Below are 25,632 nucleotides of genomic sequence, written 5' to 3' on the forward strand. Positions count from 1 at the left end.
AGTGAAGACGAAGGCAGCGGGGGCGACCAATTCGGCGTACGGATCACGCGCACCGGCATGGTGACCGTAAGCTTCGCTGCGGTAGGTGAGGGGGGAGGGTTTTGTACCCTCACAACATATACCTATTTTTCCATTTTCTTACATACATGTTATACAAGAATTGATTTTAACTCTGAATTTAACATTTATACATTTTTATGACATGAATTATAGCTTTATGAATTACACGTCAAAACAAATACATGCGGTTGCATATTGAATTATTATTTACTAAATTGAAGGACAAATCAGATTTGCGTACTTTTGCACGCAAGCAAAATATTTACATTTTTCGCCCACATAAGTTTCAAATATAGGTCACCCTAACACACGCTAAAATATTTGGAAGGAAAATGGAAACGCACAAAACATAAAATTGTGCCGGTCAACCAACCCTTTGCGCATCCAATGCACTCAGCTACAAATACAACATACATAATAATTTGGATAAATGAAGATCAGCAGCAAAAGTCACCAAACTAAGCGCCGCTACTAATTGGAACTTTTCTTTACATACTCACGTACAAGCATACAACACACCAACGCACGCTTTAAGCAGAAGCCGAAAGCATCAAGCGAGGCCAACGCACCATCAAAACCAAGTGACAGCGAACATACGCATAAACACAAATGATTGAATTCAATAGGTAAAGCGAAGATTGGAAAACACGACAGGCATACAACAAACGTATGTACGAGATTAGGTACACTGATTTCTATGTATATTAGGGCTCCCGAAATTTGAGGTAAAACCAAATGCCGGGATAGTGGATTATCCTACATGATCGAAAGCATGCATATACATATATATGTACAAACCATAGGCATGCTAATAGAAGAAGGGAAAACGTATGCTAGCATGTAAGCGTATGTATATACTAATAGAATACAGCGAAAGTAGCGTTAGACTAGTATTCGGTTTTGAATTTCTTAATTTTATAATTGTTATAATTGTTGTTGTAAAATTACTGACTGCCTGCGCGCAGTCCTACATAACGGAGGAATTATTGCAGATGAATTGTTTTTAGGAAATAACCGTCCGCCGGAGTACGAAATCGTATATAAGGGCGACAAGTTAGCTTTTAAGATCAGAAGCTAGGAGATAGGCATATGAGTCACTGGGCTTCTACTACTGACCAGAACACGACCTGAAGGTTTCTACTTCATTTCGTGATTAGTTATATATTCAGTAGGAGGTTTCTACTCCAACTGACGGAGAGCTTAGCAGAGGGGTTCTACCTCAGCTACTCTTATCTAGACAGGGACAGAGAATAGGAGTAGCTATTAAGGACATTGAATTTTAAATAAACCTTATAACGTTTTCGGAACTCCTTTGCTTATTTTTTTCAATCGGAATAGGTTCTCCCACCAACCATAGGAACCCTGGACGGACTGAGCATACCTCAGCAGAAATAAGTCCGTCACAAACTTCCGCGGAGTTGAAGGATAGTATAAACATGAAAATTAGAATCGCAATGGTACAGCGTCTCTTGAGGAAAAATAATTTCATGGCCAATGGCTAAAGAAAAATCCCGCTTTTCACCACAAAAAAGCGATCCCGCACGCTAGCTGGTATTACGAATAAAAAATTGGACAGGGAGCGATTGGCTATGATTCATATTTTCTTAAGAATGCAAAATAAATTTTATTCAGTTATGGTTCGCGATGCGCAGTAAGGCGCAAAAATCAGGAAGAATGAGTCAAAACTGCGTGAAGGCAACAGTGAAGGATTATCCGTATATAATCGTGTGGTACGCATTAGAAACCGTGAGAGTTGCTTAGATTTTGTTCATGGCAGAAATACAATTTTCTTCATTATTATTTAAATACATTATATAAATTTAAAAACAAAATGTCTTTGCCTATTGCTAAAAACCCCTCTAATGTATAGAAAATTTTTTTAGTACTTTTCACATTGCCAGTCATGGCAGCAATTGCTTTCTTGCGGGTTAAAATCCAACGATAAAGTAAATCGTAAATTTTAGCAGATTTTCGAACTGATCTCCTTATTAATTTTCCATGCCAATATTTTTTAAATATACGACACCTCAATGTTCCAAGGAAGAAGTATTTAAAATTAGTATCAGCTCGAGAACAGAAATAATAAACAAAAAAACTAGGTATAGGGGCTGAAATTTTCGGAGGATTATCAACTTTTTCCTGTGGTCGAAATTATGTTTCGTTTTATAGTTTTTTCGTTGCGATAAATAAAAAAATGCATGTTTGACAATTTTTCAGAACTCCAAGATATTTCAAAATTGTAGCACTTTTGTTTTGGATGAACGAGTTAAACTTCTCTCTAATCCGTGATGGCGGTGGCCGATTAAAAAATCCCTTTTGGCGGAAGTTTGACAAAGTTTTTGATAAAAAAAACCGAGCTTGATATGGAGCGGAGGTAGAATTATTTTTTTCTTCTTTATAAGAGGGGAGGATTTTATGTTATCCACCGCAACTTGAAACTCCATTCGTTCTGGCCAATCCTTTATGATGTAGTGGTCTTGATGAGCTCGGCTATCCCATTTGCGTAGAAAGCAACAGGCTTTTGTGTATCCACTTTGTAGACCACATAACATTCCAACGACTTTAAGATCGGCACATATTTTCCAATCATGTTCTCCGTATTTGATTAATTTGAGCAATTTGCATTATCTCATACGTTTCCATCGTATTTACTGCATGCGCGATCGGGATTTGTTTGCTTGGTTGAAGCCTATTGACTCTTTCACCGACTTCATATCTCGAGGTGAGAAAGTCGTTCCTTTCTGACCATGAGGGTTTTACAAAATATGCGCATTTATGAGATATTTTATAGTTTTTAAGATACTTATTTTTAAGATTTTTCAAGCTTTTTAAACGCAAGTTGTACCAAGGAGATTTATAAACAGCCCTCTTTTTTAAAGGAATATTATTTAGACAAAAGTCATTCATAATTACTTTAAATTTAGAGAAGCAACTTTGAATATCTAGATCCGAAAGTAACTCAGCCCAATTGAATTCACTGAGAGAGTTATTCAAACTCGGATAGTCACAAGATGCGAACTTAAACGCAACCGAATCAGTATGGTTTAAGGATAGAAACTCATAGAAAGTTAGCTTAATATCTAATGGAGCATGATGAACACCTTCATCGGATATTGGAGAAATGCATTTTGATAAAGAGTAATTTATGTAATCAGTAATAAATATGAGATCTAAAAATCGATTAAGTTGATTGAAGATGCTATTAATTTGCTTAAGATTTATACTTAGAAAGCTATCAACCACATAAGATTCATTTAGAGTAACAATATTATTAGCTGTAAGACCTGAATTCCTGAATTAGCAGAATGACTGCTCCAATTAATATTACTTAAATTAAAATCACCTAAGACACATAAGTGATTATCTCGCAAATGGTCTACAGCCAGAGAAATAACATTATCCACATGAGCCTTATATAAAGTCGTATCACTGTTTGGCGGGATATATGAAGCAATGACATACAAACAGCCAAACGTCTTAGAACCTCTGATACAAACACAAAGTTGGTCCAGCAACGAGTCATCATTAATAAGCGTGTAAGAAAATGCACGATACTTTCTTCTGACAGCAATAAGAACGCCACCTCCTCTCATACAGCCAGTTTTGACAGCATCACGATCTTTCGAAAGACATCATATAAACTCGGATAAAAAAACTCACTATCATAGAAATCAGAATTTAGCCATGTTTCTACCAAAACAACAACGTCAAAGGCCTCTTCGGTGCTAAAATGAAGTATAATTTCTGATTTAGTCCTCAGCCCGGAGACATTCTGATAATATATTTTCAGACCACTATTACAATCAGACGAAGAGCTAGTGTTTAGGGTCGATTTGATTGCGCCGTTTCCTTTTGAAAAAAAATAAACGGCTTTAGGTTAACATTTGCTGGCCAAAGAGATGACTGCATAATAATACGGAATAAAGATGACGGTACACCCAGTTTGAAATTGACACGTCTGCGCTTATTTGCTGGGTTATCTTTTTTGATAAGAACATAACAATGGATCAAATTAATATTGATATCTGTGTGTTTCGCAACATAGTTTTTTATGTCATCCGCAGTAACCTTATGTCCAAAAGACGACAAATGAATTCATCTGTTGCGAACAGAAACCGACAATTCAGTGTTATCACTTGAACCAACAACAACCTGTGATTTCTTTTGCCTTTTGCTTCTATTTATTTTCTTGTCGTTTACAACAACAGTCCAATCAGTAGAATTGTTCGGATTTAGAGACGATGATTGAGAGACAGAAGGGCCGCCAGCAATAGGCTCAGAGTTATCAACATACTCTACTGCAGATAATGAGCGCAAATCGCCCTCAGCAATTGCATTTGACAAATCAGCATGAGCCATATCAGTAACCGAAAGAGCACTTAATTCGGTATGATTATCATTGCTGCTCGCCATGGAATAGTGAGTACTGGAAGAATTATCAACAGATGCAGCAACAACATCGGTAACACTGACACTGACATCAGTCGCCGGATTAATAGCATTAACATCAACTATGCAAGAAGCAGCATGTGCAATTAAGGGCAAGCCATCACGGTCAGCGACCTTTGTTTTAGATCGCGTAACAATTAGATTATTAACATCCGCATCACTATTGTTAACAGCTGTGCTACTAGCATCATTGTTTTTAGATTTACTAGGCAAATTATTGTTTTTGTTATTGTTTTTAGCTGCATTGTTAACAACAGTGCTACTAGCATCATTGTTTTTAGATTTGCTAGGCAAATTATTGTTTTTGTTATTGTTTTTAGCTGCATTGGCAGTGGATTCATCACCATTGTTTACAGCAGTGCTACTAGCATCATTGTTTTTGGAGTTGCTAGGCAATTTATTATTTTTGTTATTGTTTTTAGCTGCATTGGCAGTGGATTCTGTAAATCGAACTTGTTTCTTAGATCGGTTTACATTTTTATGACCACTGAAAGCCATGTAAACTTCACTTAATGAGCTTATGGCATTTTCAAGCTTATTCAAATAAGCTGGAGTAGAAATTCCATCACAATTGTCACATCTAAAGATCACATTCTTACATGAAGTAATGAGTTAAAGTAGCTAGAGCTCAAGTTAGTGCATTTATTATGATAAATAAATGAGAAGATACCGCACGATAGGAATCCACCCGAAGCACACTCTAAGCCACAATTAGCACACAAAGACATAACAAAGTAATTAAAAGGAAATAAGCCACGGAGCAACAGAAAAACACGCCAGCACGCGGCGACGAACAACGAAACATTCATATATAAACATAAATCACAATTTGTAAAACTTCAACCTATACGGTCGTACTTAAGCGCCAACGTTGCTGCAAATTAAAATAAATGTTTATACCTCTCCTAAATAATTTTCTTTTTTTGTTAATTCTCGGAAATAGCGAGTGCAAGGTGAGTGAAAGTGCAGTGCAGTGCAAAGAAGGGCTAAAATTATCTATGGTCCTTCGACCCGTAAAGAAAGGCACCTATGGACAGTGAAAACAAAAAATAAAAAACAAGATTTATCAAAAAGAGACAATACAGTTCACAAGCAAAAAATATTTCAAAACAAAAAATATTAAACAAACAAGTGAAAAATAGTTACAAGCGAGCTAACAAAAAAAAAAATACATAAGATACATACATTGAAGATAAAAAATTAATAAATCAAAAGATCGGGTGCGGTGCAAAATAATTACAAAACCAAAATATACGTGCAAAATCACATACAAAAATATACACACGCAAAAATATACAATAAAACATACATATATATGTACATACATTCAGGTTGAAACTAAGCAAACAAAAAACACACATTAGGGTGATACAAAACAAACAAAAAATATTTAAGAATTTCGTCGAGTTAATAAAAATAATAACCTAAAACAATTTCGGGCGTGCACTAAAAACAACAAATAAACAACTCTACGAAGTAAAACAACAGTATAAACCAAAAGACATTAAACACGAAACTGTTTACCCTCTACGGTCTTAATGGTTCTTTAAACCCACTCTAACCCCTTGATAGATTGCGGTAAATTGTATCTAACCAATTATAGAATTGCCTTAGTGTCAAAGAAAAATAAAAAACAGCAAAAATAAATTATTATTCCCTGCAGTTATTTTAAAGCTAGTCATTTTAATCGTATATTACCATAATATATAAAGAAAAGAATACTTAAAAATCATTTTCTTACATTTTTTTGTTATATAAATAAAAGTGATAAAACCAATTTTTATTTTTGAATATTTTTTTTTTTTCAATTAAATAAAAAAATATATAAAACAAAATCGGCCCACTCCGGGATTAGTGGGGATGATTGCAGAATGGATTGAAGTTTTTTATGAGAAAAAAAAATGGCGAAATTCGAAAAATCTCGATAAACTGAAAAACTAAAAAAAAAACTTTAAACATTTTTTTGTATTTTTTCCGAAAAGTAAAAACAAATTAAAAAAAAACAAAGATCCCAAACGGTCAATTTTTGAAAAAGTTGTAGCATTTCGAAAACAAAAACGGTGTTTTTTTAAATATTCATAACATTTATTCAGTTGGATGAAAAAATTCTGAAAAACGTCTTTCGTAAGCTAGAAAAAGAAGAAAAGCTTTCAGCCAATTCTAAAGGGGTCGGGTTCAAAATTGGTCGAAATGGGATGGAATACCCCATATATAGATCCATAATAAAGGACAACAAGTAAGGACGGGCCTGTCTTCGGCTATGCCGAAGACTTCATACCTTTCATGAATGTGGCTGAATAATAATCTTATCCCGTTCGTAGTCTCCGAATAATCGGATGTATAAGATAAGAAATATCTAGTGAGCAGATCTACCTACCTAAACGATTTTTAAGATAAATATAAAATAAAAAATAGGTAGGTACTTTGTGTGAGGATGCAAAGTTTCAGGTTTTTTGTGGTCTGCGTGTAAAAACTATGACTACGAATCACGTATTCCAACAATATATGACGTACACGTAACTATTTGATGAAATGTTATGAATTTTGAAGCTCCTAGCCGTAAAAAAGGGGCAAAAAAATACAGTTTATATGGGGTATATAATATATGTACCACCGATCTCTATGATTTTTTCAGACAACAATGTATGCTATATACGTAAGCATTTGGCGAAATTTGAAGCTTCTAGCTGTTAAAACGGGGCAGAAATTGCGCAAAGTTCCTTATCTGAACAATCGGTTGTATGAGATATTTACTATATATACCACCGGTCTCAATGATTTTTTCAGACAACAATATATACTATACACGTAAGCATTTGGTGAAATTTGAAGCTTCTAGCTGTTAAAATGGGGAAGAAATTGAGCAAAGTTTCTTATCTGAACAATCGGTTGTATGAGATATATACTATGTGTACCTCCGATCTCATTGATTTTTTCATACATCATTATATGCTATACACGTAAGCATTTGGTGAAATTTGAATCTTCTAGGTGTTAAAATGGGGCCGAAAACGCAAAAAAAAAATGTATATATACTATATATATATACTATATATACCATCATATATATATTATATATATCACCGATCTCCATGATTTTTTGACACAACAATATATACTATATACGTAAGCAATCGGTGAAATTTGAAGCTTATAGCTGTTAAAACGGGGCAGAAATTGCGAAAAGTTTCTTATCTGAACAATCGGTTGTACGAGATATATACTATATATACAATCGATCTCTATGATTTTTTCAGACAACAATATATGCCATATACGTAAGCGTTCGGTGAAATTTGAAGCTTCTAGCTGTTAAAATGGGGCTAAAATTGCGAAAATATATATATATATACTATATATATATACTATATATACCACCATATATATACTATATATACCACCGATCTGTATGATTTTTTCATACAACAATATATGCTATATACGTAAGCATTCGTTGAAATTTGAAGCCTCTAGCTCTTAAAATAGGGCAGTAATTACGAAAAGTTTCTTATCTGAACAATCGGTTGTGGGGGATATATACTATATATACGACCGATCTCATCAATTTTTTCAGGCAACAATATGTGCAATATACGAAACTATATCGTGAAGTTTGAAGCTTCAATCTGTTAAATTGAGTAAGATATTACAAAAATCCTCTTTTTCTGAAAAATCGGTTGTATGGACGATATATGCTATAGTGGTCCATCCTGCCGGTTCAGAAAAATGTCTAATCGGACACCCAAATACACCCGCTCACCAAATTTTATCAAGATTTCTCAAAAACTGAGGGACTAGTTTGCATACAAACAGACAGACGGACAGACTGACAGACGGACATGGCCAAATCAACTCAGCTCTTCAACCTGATTATTTCGGTATATTTAATGGTGGGTCTATCTATTTTCCTTTAAGGACTTACAATTTTGGGTTTCGTGACGAAATTAATATACCATTTCCTTTTCATGAAAGGTATAAAAAATAGGTAGGTACTTTGTGTGAGGATGCAAAGTTTCAGGTTTTTTGTGGTCTGCGTGTAAAAACTATGACTGCGAATCACGTATTTCAACAATATATGACGAAAACGTAACTATTTGATGAAATGTTATGAATTTTGAAGCTCTTAGCCGTAAAAAAGGGGCAAAAAAAAATACAGTTTATATGGGGTATATAATATATGTACAACCTATCTCTATGATTTTTTCAGACAACAATATATGCTTTATACGTAAGCATTTTGTGAAATTTGAAGCTTCTAGATGTTAAAACGGGGCAGAAATTGCGCACAGTTTCTTATCTGAACAATCGGTTGTATGAGATATATACTATGTGTACCACCGATCTCAATGATTTTTCAGACAACAATATATACTATACACGTAAACATTTGGTGAAATTTGAAGCTTCTAGATGTTAAAACGGGGCAGAAATTGCGCAAAGTTTCTTATCTGAACAATCGGTTGTATGAGATATATACTATATATACCACCGATCTCAATGATTTTTTCAGACAACAATATATACTATACACGTAAGCATTTGGTGAAATTTGAAGCTTCTAGCTGTTAAAATGGGGAAGAAATTGCGCAAAGTTTCTTATCTGAACAATCGGTTGTATGAGATTTTATATACTACCGGTCTCTATGATTTTTTCAGACAACAATATGTGCTATACACGTAAACATTTGGTGAAATTAGAACACATCTAAAAGATTTTTAAGATAAATTAAAAATAAAAAATAGGTAGGTACTTTGTGTGAGGATGCAAAGCTTCCTTTTTTTGTGGTCTGCATGTAAAGCTATGACTACGAATCACGTATTTCAAAAATATATGAAGTAAACGTAACTATTTGATGAAATTTGATGAATTTTGGAGCTTCTATCCGTAAAAAAGGGTCAAAAATGACAGTTTATATGAAGTATATAATATATATACCACCGATCTCAATGATTTTTTCAGGCAACAATATATACTATACACGTAAGCATTTGGTGAAATTTGAAGCTTCTAGCTATTAAAATGGGGAAGAAATTGCAGAAAGTTTCTTATCTGAACAATCGGTTGTATGAGATTATATATACCACCGGTCTCTATGATTTTTTCAGACAACAATATATGCTATACACGTAAACATTTGGTGAAATTTGAACATATCTAAACGATTTTTAAGATAAATATAGTACCCGCTGCTGCTCGCGCCCCACGGCGCCAACAACTCAAACAGCTGCTACCACTCATAACTACAATCTTCGTAGTAGAGTCGGAAGCAATGCTGAGCAACAGCCCCTGCCCCCGTCTTCTCCCCCCCTCTTTTCCGCCAGCAATCGTGTAGGTCAGGGAAACAGACTCTTAGTCCCTACCTCCGTTTGCACCGTTTGCCAGCACAGAATATATATGTTTGCGACATCCGCCCAATGCAGCTCCTGCCTTGGGTGGTGCCACTTTCCTAGATGTTCTGGTCTCCGCGACGGCAACCCCTCGACGGGTTTCATCGCGCCAAGTTGCCAGGTCGCAAACCCAAATCATCCGGGTACCCCAATGCTTGCCCAAGGACGCCCAGTCCCAGGGCCACAACAGCAATTGCGTCCTGGCCTTCCTCAACCCAGGCGTAGTCACCCGTCACTTACCCCCAGAGTGGCGACGTCTCCCCTCATGCACTTCAGAATTCTGCAGTTAAACTGTAATGGACTAACTGGGAAGATTACGGAGATAGTCAATTTCATGAAGCGGCACAACATCCGCATTGCTGCGATTCAAGAGACTAAACTCACTGCACGATCTGCATTGCAGACCTGCTCTGGGTATAATGTCCACAGAAAAGATCGCGAGAGCGGAAATGGAGGCGGCCTCGCGTTTATAATACTCCACTCTGTGCAATATCACATATTTGATCCTGGCATCGACCGCAGGGACAACGTCTTAGAACGCCAAGGCCTATCTGTCCGGTCAGGCGATGCAAACCTAGAAATCATCAACATCTACATCCCCCCTGCCACCTGTTGCCCCGGTGGATACCGCCCTAATATCAGAGCCTTACTCACTGGAAACAATCACATTATTTTAGGCGACTTCAATGCCAATCATGATCTATGGCATTCAAATTTGCGAGCGGACAGTAGGGGCGAGATGTTGGCGGATCAAATAGAAGAAACGACGTTCTGCACAATAAACGGAGACGCCCCCACACGTATGGTAGGAAGCTGTCACAGTTCGCCAGATATCTCAATCGTTTCATTCCCGCCGGGAGAATTCCCGAAATCCGGCCCCACTTCCCGGCGGAGGCCGCAAACTTAGCGAGAGAACGTGACCTTATAAGGCAGCTTGATCCACGCGACCCCCAAATAAGGGATATAAACCAACGCATCAGATTGCTTGTGGATGAACACAAGCGGGCGAAATGGGAGGAGCACCTAAGAGGTTGTAACCTCTCTACCGGTGTGGGTAAACTTTGGTCCACCGTAAAGTCCCTATCGAATCCGACTAAGCACAAAGACAAAGTTTCCATCGCCTTTGGCGACAAAGTGCTGTCGGATGCGAAAAAATGCGCGAGCGCTTTCTGCCGACAATATATAATGCATTCTACGGTCGACAAAGATAGACGGAGGGCCAACAGACACGCACATAAACACAAATTCAGCGCGTCACCAATCACCATCACCGCTAAAGAGGTTGAGGACGCCATTGGTCGCGCTAAACCATCCAAAGCAGTGGGCCCAGACGGCATAGCCATGCCGATGCTTAAAAGCCTAGGGAAAGACGGTTTCAAATATTTAGCGCAGGTCTTCAACCTGTCTCTTTCCACCTTTGTCATACCCGAGAAATGGAAAATGGCCAAGGTGGTCCCGCTACTAAAGCCTGGTAAACCAGCTAACATAGGAGAGTCGTATCGTCCGATATCTCTCCTATCGCCAGTAGCAAAGACGCTCGAAGCCATTTTGCTCCCTTATTTCCAAGCAAATTTGCAACTAGCCTCCCATCAGCATGGCTTCAGAAAACTCCATAGCACTACCTCCGCGCTAAATGCCATTAGCACCCAGATAAATTGCGGTCTAAATCAAAACCCCCACCATAGAACAGTACTCGTAGCGCTAGATCTATCAAAAGCTTTTGATACGGTCAACCGTGGCTCGTTACAGCAAGACCTGGAAGGGTCTACCCTTCCCCCATGTCTTAAAAGGTGGACCGCAAATTATCTGGGTGGTCGGCAGGCATCGGTGCTATTTAGAAACGAAACATCAAAGCCAAGGAGAATTAAACAAGGGGTGCCACAGGGTGGTGTCCTATCCCCACTTTTGTTTAATTTCTACATATCTAAGCTACCTTCACCACCGGAAGGAGTCACAATCGTTTCTTACGCCGATGACTGCACAGTAATGGCCACAGGCCCAGGCCCACAGATCGATGAGCTATGCAATAAAATAAACGGCTACCTCCCTGATCTCTCCAGTTTTTTCGCCTCGCGAAACCTGGCATTATCACCGACTAAATCTTCCGCGACGTTATTTACAACATGGACGTCCCAAATGTCGACCATTTTGAACATCCACGTCGATGGCTCTACGCTACCGACTGTCCTACACCCCAAAATCTTGGGTGTGACGTTTGATCAGGATCTACATTTTGGTGAGCACGCAGCCGCAATTGTTCCGAGAATTCAGAGCCGTAACAAAATCCTCAAATCCTTTGCTGGCAGCACCTGGGGAAAAGATAAAGAAACGCTCATGACTACATACAAAGCAATTAGCCAGCCGATTACGTGCTACGCGTCACCCATATGGTCGCCAAGCCTAAAAATTACCCACTGGAAGAAGCTACAGGCCTGCCAAAATACTGCTCTCAGAATTGCCAGGGGCTGTCTTCTTATGTCCCCAGAACACCATCTACATAATGAGGCGAGAATACTCCCCATCAGGGAAAGAAACGAGATGCTGACCAAACAGTTCCTGTTGAATACCCAGAAACCTGGGCATCCCAGCAGACATCTGATTGACGAGCCAGCACCGCCTAGGGGCTTAAGGAGTCATCTCCATAAGCATTTTGAGGAAATACGGCATCTGAGAACACAGCCGTATGAAGCGAAAAAACACAAGCAGGTCCTTGGTGAACTCCACAAACAGGCGTCGGACCTTTATGCCGGGAATTGCCCGGTGAACCCAGTACTCAAAGTAAAGTATCCAAAACTTGCGGAAGAGGAACGCATACTCCCCAGGAAAACGCGTGTCACTCTGGCTCAACTTCGTTCTGGATACTGTAACAGGTTAAACTCTTACCTATCCAGAATCAACCCCGACATACAAAATGTATGCCCCGCTTGCAATGTGTCCCCACATGACACCAACCATCTCTTTAATTGTAATGTGGAACCAACGCCTCTAACACCCCTTTCCCTATGGTCCACCCCTGTTGAAACAGCAAGTTTCCTTGGACTCCCGTTAGAGGATATTGATGACAGTTTGTGATCGGTCGCGTCTGTTAGGTGGGGCGAAGCACTGCTACAACAACAACAACGACATAAATATAAAATAAAAAATAGGTAGGTACTTTGTTTGAGGATGCAAAGCTTCACGTTTTTTGTGGTCTGCAGGTAAAAAGTATGACTACGAATCACGTACTTCAAAAATATATGAAGTAAACGTAACTGTTTGATGAAATTTGATGAATTTTGAAGCTTCTATCCGTAAAAAATGGGCAAAAATGACAGTTTATATGAAGTATATAATATATACCACCGATCTCTATGATTTTTTCAGACAACAATATATGCTATATACGTAAGCACTTGGTGAAATTTGAAGCTTCTAGCTGTTAAAACGGGGCAGCAATTGCGCAAAGTTTGTTATCTGAACAATCGGTTGTATGAGATATATACTATGTATACCACCGATCTCAATGATTTTTTCAGACATCAATATATGCTATACACGTAAGCATTTGGTGAAATTTGAAGCTTCTAGCTGTTAAAATGGGGCCGAAATCGCAAAAAAAATATATATATACATACTATATATACCATCATATATATATTATATATATCACCGATCTCTATGATTTTTTGACACAACAATATATGCTATATACGTAAGCATTTGGTGAAATTTGAAGCTTCTAGCTGTTAAAACGGGGCAGAAATTGCGCAAAGTTTGTTATCTGAACAATCGGTTGTATGAGATATATACTATGTATACCACCGATCTCAATGATTTTTTCAGACATCAATATATGCTATACACGTAAGCATTTGGTGAAATTTGAAGCTTCTAGCTGTTAAAATGGGGCCGAAATCGCAAAAAAAAAATATATATACATACTATATATACCATCATATATATATTATATATATCACCGATCTCTATGATTTTTTGACACAACAATATATGCCATATACGTAAGCGTTCGGTGAAATTTGAAGCTTCTAGCTGTTAAAATGGGGCTAAAATTGCGAAAATATATATATATATACTATATATATATACTATATATACCACCATATATATACTATATATACCACCGATCTGTATGATTTTTTCATACAACAATATATGCTATATACGTAAGCATTCGTTGAAATTTGAAGCCTCTAGCTCTTAGAATAGGGCAGTAATTACGAAAAATTTCTTATCTGAACGATCGGTTGTGGGGGATATATACTATATATACGACCGATCTCATCAATTTTTTCAGGCAACAATATGTGCAATATACGAAAGTATACGGTGAAGTTTGAAGCTTCAATCTGTTAAATTAAGTAAGATATTACAAAAATCCTCTTTTTCTGAAAAATCGGTTGTATGGACGATATATGCTATAGTGGTCCGATCCGGCCGGTTCCGACAAATGTCTAATCGGACACCCAAATACACCCGCTCACATAATTTTATCAAGATATCTTAAAAATTGAGGGACTAGTTTGCATACAAACAGACAGACGGACAAACGGACATGGCTAAATCAACTCAGCTCTTCAACCTGATTATTTCCGTATGCTTAATGATGGCTCTATCTATTTTCCTTTAAGGACTTACAATTTAGGGTTTCGTGACGAAATTAATATACCATTTCATTTTCATGAAAGGTATAAAAACAACAGACCTACTGCTTAATTTTAATGTTGCTAAGCCCATCTTAATATCCCTAAAATAAAAGCAAAAACAAACATTCAAGTATTAACTTGCAAATTTACACAGCAATACCCCCTCTGCGTGCGTTCCTAACATATAAGTCAAGCAAAGGTAGGATTGTAAAAGCTAAATAAACAGCAGGCATACAGACAAAGAAAAAACCACCGTAAACGCACTTTCTGGCCTCCCAAATAAATCATATTATAAAAACATACTTAAAAGATTCGCACTAACAAATAAACGTTTGATCAGCGACGAAACTGCAGTTCACAAAAATAAGGAAATAAAGTTCCTTGATCTTGAAGCAATAATAAAATGGATCAAAACAACACTTATTATTCTATTGTTCTATTGTTAGCAGTATACAAACAACCAAACACACAAACTTGTGTTCAACCACCCCCAACAAAGACAGTAAGTGAGCAATCTCACTTACATATATATCCGTTGGGTCATAAAAGCATAAAAAAAAGTTAAGGAAATATTATTTCGAATTAAATAAACTAAAGAGTACTACATTATTAGCGCATTATTTATTAAAAACCGTTTAGAAAATACACTCGCGAACAAAATAAAAACAATTAATATATACATAAATATATAAAAACCTATATAATATATAGCATCAACACTATCAACAACATCAGCACTGAAATCCAGCGAAGAATCAATCTTGCTAATAAATGTTACTTTGGACTAGTAGGCGATTGAAAAGTAAAGTCCTCTCTCGGCGAACGAAAATCATACTCTACAAGGAACTTATCGTACCCGTCTTGCTATATGGGGCAGAAGCATGGACTATGACAACAGCAGATGAAGCGGCTTTGGGAGTGTTCGAGAGAAAAGTTTTTCGAAAGATTTATGGACCTCTAAGCGTTGGCGATGGCGAGTACCGAAGAAGATTTAATGATGAGCTGTACGAGCTATACGCAGACATGGCTAGGCCATGTTATGCGAATGAAAGATGATGCTCCGGCCAAGAAAGTGTTTCTATCGGAACCCGCCTATGGAAGCAGGGCGGCCCCACCCCGTTGGAAGGACCAGGTAGAACACGATTTAAACTCCCTTGGTGCGACCAATTGGCGTCGGTTGGCGGAGCGAAGGCGCAACTGGCGCGCCTTGTTGGACGGCCATAACCGTTTAGACGGTTAAGCGCCAATGAAGTAAGTAAGTAATATAAATATAAACTTCCACTTAAGCGAAGAAAACTAAAAAAAAAAGAGAGGAAACTTATTAATCCATATCTTTAAATTTATTTCGACAATAAATGTCAACAGATCCTAAAACTCCTCTTTTAGTTCCATCGAAAATGGGTGATGAAGAAAAACCCCAAGGTACCCCTGCAGACGCTACACGCGCAAAACAGGGCGCAAAACCAAAGAGGAAAACACGGAATCGGTTCTCCAGGTAAAAGAAAGATCCCTTGACAGATTTTGGACACGACTCCAATCTGCGTATGACGCAATTATCGAAACCGACGATTCAGATTTAACTGAAAATTTTAAAGACTCGGCGTATTCAAAATATGATCCCTTGACAGATTTTGGACACGACTCCAATCTGCGTATGATACAATTATCGAAACCGACGATTTAGATTTAACTGAAAATTTTAAAGACTCGGCGTATTCAAAATATGAAAACTGCTTAGACCGATACGAAGAAACAAAGGTTATGGTCTCCGATCAACTTAAACTTCTAAAGCCTGTTACTGCACCTACTCCACATCATCGAATAGAGCTGCCCCAAACACAAATTAACGATGCAAGTTCAGGCATATATCTTAAAGTACCAGCATGTGATACCGAAGTATTTCATGGGGGTTATGAACATAGGCCGTCCTTCCGGGACATGTTACAGCCGTGTATATAAACCACTAAAAGTTATCACAAGCCCAAAAATTATACCATTTAAGAAATAAAACAAAGGGTGCAGCAGCGGCTATAGTAAAACAGTTCGCACTTAATGACGACAATTTTTATCTGGCTTGGGAAGCGTTAAAGAGCAGATGTGAAAATGAACGATTGTTGATTGATAAACAAATAACCACACCAATGAACTTGCCAAAAATTCAAAAAGAAACAAGTGAGGAGTTTCTTAAATTACAAGCAACAGTTACAAACTGTTTATCGGTTCTAGCAACCCAAAATATTCCCACTGACAACTGGGACCCCATCCTGGTAAATATTTGTGCTGCCACACTACCAGAAAAATCATTACCTTTATGGGAGCAATCACTCATCCTGAAAAAAAAAATGCCCAACGTGGCAACAAATGAAAGATTTCCTCACCACCCAGTTCGAAATCGCAGAACGGGTAGATAATAAAGGAACAAAGCCGAAAAATATGCAACAAAGGCAAAACAAAAGATTCTTTAATCCCAATAAGCCAATAACTATAATTCAAACAATAAGAGTTTCAATAGAAACCAGTCGTTCACTTCAGAACAAGGAAGATATTCGCCATGCGAACTGTGCAACGGAGGTCATTACATAAGATCTTGCGAGAAGTTTAAAAATGTATCTTTAAATGACAGAAATAATTTAGTCAGAACTAAAAAACTCTGCGCAAACTGCCTATCAAGTAATCACTCAGTACAGAGTTGTTCGATTCAATACAGCTGCTCATATTGCCAAAGGAGACGTCATTCGATGATCCATAATAACAATTATAACAAGTAAGGAAGGCTAAGTTCGGGTGTAACCGAACATTACATACTCAGCTGAGAGCTTTGGAGATAAAATAAGGGAAAATCACCATTTAGCAAAATGAATCTAGGGTAACCCTGGAATGTGTTTCTATGACATGTGTATCAAATGAAAGGTGCTAATGATTATTTAAAACTTAGTGGGCCTTAGTTCTATAGGTGGACGCCTTTTCGAGATATCGCAATAAGAGTGGACCAGAGGTGACTCTAGAATGTGTTTGTACGATATGGGTATCAAATTAAAAGTATTAATGAGGGTTTTAAAAGGGAGTAGCCCTTAGTTGTATATGTGAAGGTGTTTTCGAGATATCGACCAAAATTTGGATCAGGGTGACCCAGAACATCTTCTGTCGGGTACCGCTAATTTATTTATATATGTATTCCACGAACAGTATTCCTGCCAAGATTCCAAGGGCTTTTGATTTCGCCCTGCAGAACTTTTTCATTTTCTTCTACTTATTATGGTAGGTGTCACACCCATTTTATAAAGTTTTTTCTAAAGTTATATTTTGCGTCAATAAACCAATCCAATTACCATGTTTTATCTCTTTTTCATATTTGTTACAGAATTATGGAATTTTTTTCATTTTTCGTAATTTTCGATATCGGAAAAGTGGGCGTGGTCATAGTCGGATTTCCGCCATATTTTATACCATGATAAAGTGACTTCAGATAAGTACATGAACTAAGTTTAGTTAAGATATATCGTTTTTTGCGCAAGTTATCGTGTTAACGGCCGAGCGGAAGGACAGGCGGTCGACTGTGCATAAAAACTGGGCGTGGCTTCAACCGATTTCGCCAATTTTCGTAAAAAAAAGAGTTATCGTCATAGAACCTATGTCCCTACCAAATTTCACAAGGATTGGTAAATTTTTGTTCGACTTATGGCATTAAAAGTATTCTAGACGAATTAAATGAAAAAGGGCGGATTTACGCCCATTTTGAAATTTACTTTTATCTTTGTTTTTTTTTTGCACCATATCATTACTGGAGTCGAATGTTGACATAATTTACTTTTATACTGTAAAGATATTAAATTTTTTGTTAAAATTTGACTTAAAAAAAATTTTTTTTAAAGTGGGCGTGTTCGTCAACCGATTTCGCACATTTTAATATAGCACACATATAGTAATAGGGGTAACGTGCCTACCAAATTTCATCATGATATCTTCAACTACTGCGAAATTACAGCGAAATTTGCGAAACTTTTAAATTACCTTCTTTTAAAAGTGGACGGTGCCACGCCCATTGTCCAAAATTTTTCTAATTTTCTATTTCGTGTCACAAGGTCAACGCACTTACCAAGTTTCTTCGCTTTATCCGTCTTTGGTAATGAATTATCGCACTTTTTCTGTTTTTCGAAATTTTCGATATCGAAAAAGTGGGCGTGGTTGTAATCCGATTTCGCTCATTTTAAACAGCGATCTGAGATGAGCACCCAGGAACCTACGTACCAAATTCATCAAGATACCTCAAAATTTACTCAAATTATCGTGTTTACAGACGGACGACCATAGCTAAATTAATTTCTTTTTTCACCCAGATCATTTTGATATATAGAAGTCCATATCTATCTCGATTAGTTTATCCCGTTACGGATTGCCGTTATGCGAACAAAGTTAATATACTCTGTCAGCTCTGCTCAGCTGAGTATAAAAATAATCAAAATAGCTCAAATGCCAAAAGAACCACAGGACTAGCTGCAACAGCTATGTCTGAAAATCCCGAAACGAAATTGCCAACAGCAAACATGTTGCTCAACATACAAACGCTTCATTCTAATAATGAAAACAAAACGTTATTACCTACAACAATTGTCTCCATCGAGCACCGAGTAGAAAAAAGTCCTCTAAGAGAAATGTTTAAATTAAGAGCTCAGAGCTCTTATAGCCCAAGGATCGTAACATCTAAGGTTCAAAGCAGTTGAATCTGCCAAACCACACCAGCCAATTTCGAAATTTAAGGTATGGGCGGAAGAGTAGTACAAAACTCAACTAAAATCTGCCTCATTACCCTGGTTTCTCACAACGCGGATCAAAGAATAAAAGCACACGCTATAGTTCTACCGCGACTTACTAATATGCTCCCAAGCTATAATATAAGTAGCAAGTATTGGCAAAAGTTTTCGCATTTGAAACTAGCCGACCTTAACTGCCATACCCCAGATCTAATAGACATATTATTGGGGAGCGATTTAATCCCCCAAATAATACTAGAAGGTGTTGAGAAAATTTCCAACACCCTATTAGCCCAAAATACCATTTTCGGATGGATTTTAAGCGGCCAAGTCAAAGAGAAATTCTCCACATTCACAACGCGCATGAAAGATATTTCGAATGACCATCTTAACTCACAATTGAAAACATTTTGGGAAATGGAAAAACTCCCATACCCGTTAGTACACCTGAAGATAAGTATTGTGAAGCTTTCTATGAATCCACAACTACAAAGTCAGGTAACGAGAGGTACGTCGTTCGACTACCATTTAAACACCAATATCTAGATACACTCGCCTTGGGGAAATCACGAACCTCAGCACTTCAGCAATGTTTAAGTATGGAGAGAAACTTACTTAAGAAAGGCGATCTAAAAACCTCATATGATAACGTCCTTGAGGAATACCTACAATTAGATCATATGGAAGTAGTAAATTCCTATGAAAAAGTTGCGAACGGTAAATATCAATCATTTTACCTTCCACACCATGTAGTTATTAAACCTGAAAAACTTACAACAAAAGTAAGAGTGGTATTTAATGCATCTAAAAGCACGAATTCAGGCAATTCGCTAAATGATGTTCTATATACGGGACCCACTTTGCAGCCCGACTCAATGCTACTGATATTACAGTGGCGTACGTATAAATACGTATTCAATGGCGACGTCGAAAAAATGTACAGGTAAATCCTTGTACATACAGACGACCAAGACTATCAACGTATAATATTTCGTAATTCACCTAGTAGTCCGATACGAGACTACAAACTGAAAACGGTGACATTTGGCGTAAACTGTGCCCCCTTTCTAGCCATTCGAACATTGCATGAACTAGCAAAAGATACTAAAGCGCAACTACCTCTAGCCGCCCCGGTGCTTAGCTCTCAAACATATGTAGACGGCATCCTGTCTGGAAGCCTTAGCTTTCCCCTAGCGTGCGAATCATTGCATCAAGTAATCAAAGCCCTTGATTCAGCAAGATTCTCGTTAAAAAAGATAACTGCAAACCATCCAGAAATACTGGCAAATATAAATAAAGAGCATCTATTAGATACAAACTTTTGGAAATTTGAAAAAGAGAGCACCACCAAAACCCTGGGCATACAATGGAATGCGATATCATATCAATTCTCATACATGCTTCAGTCAAGATCTGCAATATCAGCAAAAACGAAAAGACAAATTCTGTCATCTGTGGCAAAATTTTTCGACCCCGCAGGATGGCTTGCGCCAATTATGATACAAGCGAAAATCCTTATACTAGAATTATGGCTAGATGGAACAGATTGGGACGAAGCAGTCAAGCCACTTCGATTGATAAAATGGTCCAAATTTGCAAATAACTTGCATACTATATCCGAGATACAAATACCTCGTTGGGTGAACTTCTCACCCGATCATCATGTGGAACTCCACGGCTTCTGCGATGCTTCGGAAAAAGCATACTGCGCAGATATTTATATACGAACGCAATATAATTGCGGAACTACAAGCCATTTACTAGTTGCAAAGGGCAAGGTCGCACCACTTAAAACCGTAAGCCTTCCGCGGCTTGAGCTATGCGGAGCACTTCTGCTCGCCAAACTAGCCTCAACCGTACAAAGCAGCTTAAAGCTAAGCAACTGAAAATTATATTTGTGGTGTGATTCAGAAATTGTCTTAGCTTGGTTAGAAAAACCACCGCATATATGGAAGACATACCTGTCAAACCACACAGCTCAACTTCTTGCCCTAGTTGGGCCAGCAACTTCGCGACATGTAACCAGTGCTGATAAACCTGCGGATCTTGGCACAAGAGGCGGCTCACCACTTATAGTGTTAACTACTTTGTACTCTTTACTTTAATTTTTAAAATAATTTTAATTGAGTTTTCGTGTTAACTTAAAATTTTGAATAACTTCAAAAAAAGAAAATTCTAATTAGTTAGAAAATATCTAAACTCAAAAATAAACAAAATATAAATTTTTAAAAACAAAATCAAAATAAAAGATTTTTTAAATATCAACTTGAATGTTGATATATTGGCGATCCTACCAACGATCCTGCGCAAATATTTTATTTCATTAATGACTGTAATGATTACGAAAATTTCCATTCGCTAATTTTTAATTAAAATACATTTATTATCTGAAACTATATCTGTACGTGCTTGTATATATAATACCTCGTGCTTGTGATAAATGATTTTTTGAACAAAAAATTTCGCAATTTTAAAGTAACTACTCTGTCATTTTTACAACGACTTAAATAGTTGTGCGAAACAGACTAAACGAACAGCCATCAGTTGGTTTACTTAAAATCCAATTTGGAAATACATTCGGCATCAACAAAAAATTATGAATTTAGTGATTATAATACGAAGCTATAATTAACTTTAAAAATATTTCGTTTTGAAAGTGCCTAAAACATTTACTATTGTGAAAATAAGTGAAAGTCCATAGACATTCATAGATGTGACTGTGTGGAAACACCCGAAAACGGAAACCAAATTTTAGCAGATTTGATGAACAAAATAGTTTAACCAATTGTTAAAACTTTTAAAGAAACAATAAAAAAATTAAAAAGTAAAATCATAGTACCAAAATTGTAAATCGCACATCGATAAAAAAAATGAAACTTAAATATACTTCAATTAATAAACAATATTTTGTGCAAATTGCATATAACAGTCGCTGTAAATTCTATTTACGAAACAAAAACAAAAAATAAGTGCGGACAATCAAATAAAAACATAAAGTACTTATAGCAAAAATTTACTAGTAGACATGCTATAAATTTTATGCAACATAAATAAAAATAAAATTTTTCTACGAATCATTAATTAATAAAGAACTCTAAAAAACAACATACTACGCTTAAAACAATGGTTAAGTTTTCCACTTCACTACAACAAGAGCTATTACAACAATTTTACGCAAAATACACACAAGAACGGATTTAAAGTATAAGACATCACGATTAAAATGATGAGATTTATAAAGAAAACAACAAAGCCATTGCATAAACAGCAACAGCAATGAATTTAATTGTTATCACGTCCAAAAAACGCCATTTATTCCCTCAAAATCTGTACAATCATCAATCAAATACTTATTAATTTTAATATTTTTTTACTAATTTAATTTTATGTAAGTATAATTTTTATTTTAATATCATATTACAAATTTTCCAATTATAATTTAAATTAAAATTTTAAACCTTTTAAACTTTCAAATTTATTTTAAGATTATTTTTATATTTTAACAATTTTAATATAAATTATTTAAATTTATTTATTTTTTATATAAAATTAAATATTTTATTTAAATTGTTAACTCCCTTTCCAAAAAAATCTTAAATATTTCCTAATTTTCAAATTTTTCATTTTATTTTATTTTTTTTTTTTTCATATGGTTCTACGTTCACCAATACGAACTCGTAAATTTACAAATGCAGAAAATCAAAATATCAACCATACAAATAACATCATGACTCACAATACAACTCAAAATTCTAACATTAATACAACACAATGCAACATCTCTAATACAACACAAAATACTTCAACACAAGATAACTTTACAAATTTTCCTTCTACTAAATCTATTAAATTACCACAATTTTGGCAAGATTCTCCTGATGCCTGGTTTTTGCTTGTTGAAGGACAATTTGAAATTAACAATATCAATGATGATAATTTAAAATTTCAAAATGTTCTAATTACTCTTCAACGAGATACTATATCTAAAATTTTAGATGTTATTAACCCTCCTCCTCTTTTTAATAAATATGATACAATCAAAAAAATTATATGTGAGAGATTTTCTCTTAGCGAAGAAAAACGATTAGAACAATTATTTTCAAAAACTGAACTTGGTGATCGTTCACCATCTGAATTATTCAGATTTATGAAATCACTTATAGGTACTGACTCCATTGTAAGTCAAGAATTACTTTTCAAATTATGGATTCGTAAATTGCCACAAGAAATACAAATCCATTTAACTTCTAGTAACAATCAAAATAAAGATGAAGTAATTATTTTAGCTGACAAACTTTTTGATTTAATCAACAAACGTCATTCTTCCAAATCTCCTGTAGTCTCAAGTATAAATAATAATATTTTAGAACAATGCGTTAAAAATTTAACTGAATTAACCACGGCTATTTTTCAAAATTTAAATAAAATTTCTAATGATATTAATCAATTACAAATCCGTTCAAGATCTAAAGATAGAAATAGATTTAAATCTCGAAATTTTTCAAAATCAAGAAATTTTTCAAACAATCGTAATTTTACTTCACAAACAAATATTTGTTGGTATCACAAAAAATTTAAGAATAACGCTCTTAAATGTATACCCCCATGCAATTTTAATCAAAATCACAATTCAAATTCCGAACAAAATTTAAACTGAAACGATCCATTATGACGGTGACGGATAATGGAACTATTATTAAACCTACTCGTCGCCTATTCATATTTGATAAATTCAATAAACTTAATTTTCTTATCGATACCGGTGCAGTTGTATCAGTTATTCCTTTTTCTAAATTTAAAATTTATAAAAGAAATTCGGATCTTACTTTGACCGCAGCAAACGGTTCTTCAATTGAAACTTTCGGTACAAAACTACTTAAAATTGATTTAGGTTTAAGAAGAGATTTTGAATTTCCATTCATTATTGCGAATATTGATACACCAATTTTAGGAGCAAACTTTTTAGAAAAATTCGGAATTATTGTCAATATTAAAAATAAAGAAATAATGGATTCTACTACAAAAATTAAAGTTACTGGATCTTCTGGATTTTCTAATATTTTCTCACTCAAAATTCCTATTGTCGAAAATAAGTTTTCAAAATTACTTAATGAATTTCCATTTATTACCTGTGAACCAGATTATACTAAAAAAGTTAAACACCATACGGTTCACAGGATAGAAACAAAAGGTATTTTACCATTTTCGAAACCCAGACGTCTTGATCCAATCAAACTTAAAATTGCTAAAGCTGAATTTGAATTTTTAGTTAAAACTGGTATATGCAGACCCTCAAATTCTCCTATTGCATCTCCACTTCATCTCGTTCCTAAAAAAGAACCAAATGATTGGAGACCTTGCGGAGACTATCGAAGACTTAATTTTATTACTACACCAGATCGGTATCCTTTACCACATATTCACGATTTAACAATTGATTTAAAAAACAAACATTTTTTTTCCAAAATTGATCTTGTGCGTGCTTACCACCAAATTCCAATGGCAGAAGAAGACATTCATAAAACTGCAATAACTACCCCTTTTGGAATGTTTGAATTCGTAAGAATGCCTTTCGGTTTACGAAACAGTGCTCAAACTTTCCAACGCTTTATTAATGAAGTATTTTCTGATTTCGATTTTGTATTTACATACATTGATGACATTCTTATTGCCAGTGATAATGAAGATCAACATATAAATCATTTAAAATCAGTTTTCAAAAGACTTGAAGAATATAATTTAAATATCAAACCTTCAAAATGTACTCTCGGTGTAAATAAATTAAATTTTTTAAGTTACGAAATTTCAGGCGAAGGTATTAAACCATCTTTAGATAGAATTGAAATCATAACAAATTTTGAAAAACCAATTTCTATAAATAAATTACAAAAATTTTTAGGTATGATAAATTACTATCACAGATATATTAAAATGTTAGCAACAGAACTTAGTCCTCTGCATGAAATGTTAACACATGCAATTAAAAACAAACTCAAACAATTAAATTGGACAAATGAAACCACAACAGCTTTCGAAAATGTTAAAAAACTTTTTGCTAAAAATACTTTACTTACACATTTCGACAAAAATGGTACTTTATCATTAGCAGTAGATGCATCAAATGTTGCTATTGGAGCAGTTCTTCAACAAACTAGCAATAATATACTAGAACCCTTAGCTTATTTTTCAAGAAAATTAACTACAACAGAAACTAAATATTCAACATTTGATCGTGAACTTTTGGCAATTTATAATTCAATTAAACATTTTAAACATTTTCTTGAAGGTAGAACTTTTACAATTTATACTGATCATAAACCTTTAATTCATGTTCTAAATTC

The 25,632-nt window shown here is 35.7% G+C and overlaps 1 protein-coding gene across 1 annotated transcript in view; it reads right to left on the bottom strand.

Moving 5' to 3' along the window:
- Nucleotides 1-25,632, bottom strand: part of lobo (lost boys) — a 1,557,146-nt gene that overhangs the window by 380,459 nt on the left and 1,151,055 nt on the right. The gene's annotated exons all lie outside the window — the stretch shown is intronic.

Source organism: Eurosta solidaginis, chromosome 1 (assembly GCF_040869045.1).
Source record: "Eurosta solidaginis isolate ZX-2024a chromosome 1, ASM4086904v1, whole genome shotgun sequence".
In the NCBI taxonomy this organism is placed as follows: domain Eukaryota; kingdom Metazoa; phylum Arthropoda; class Insecta; order Diptera; family Tephritidae; genus Eurosta; species Eurosta solidaginis.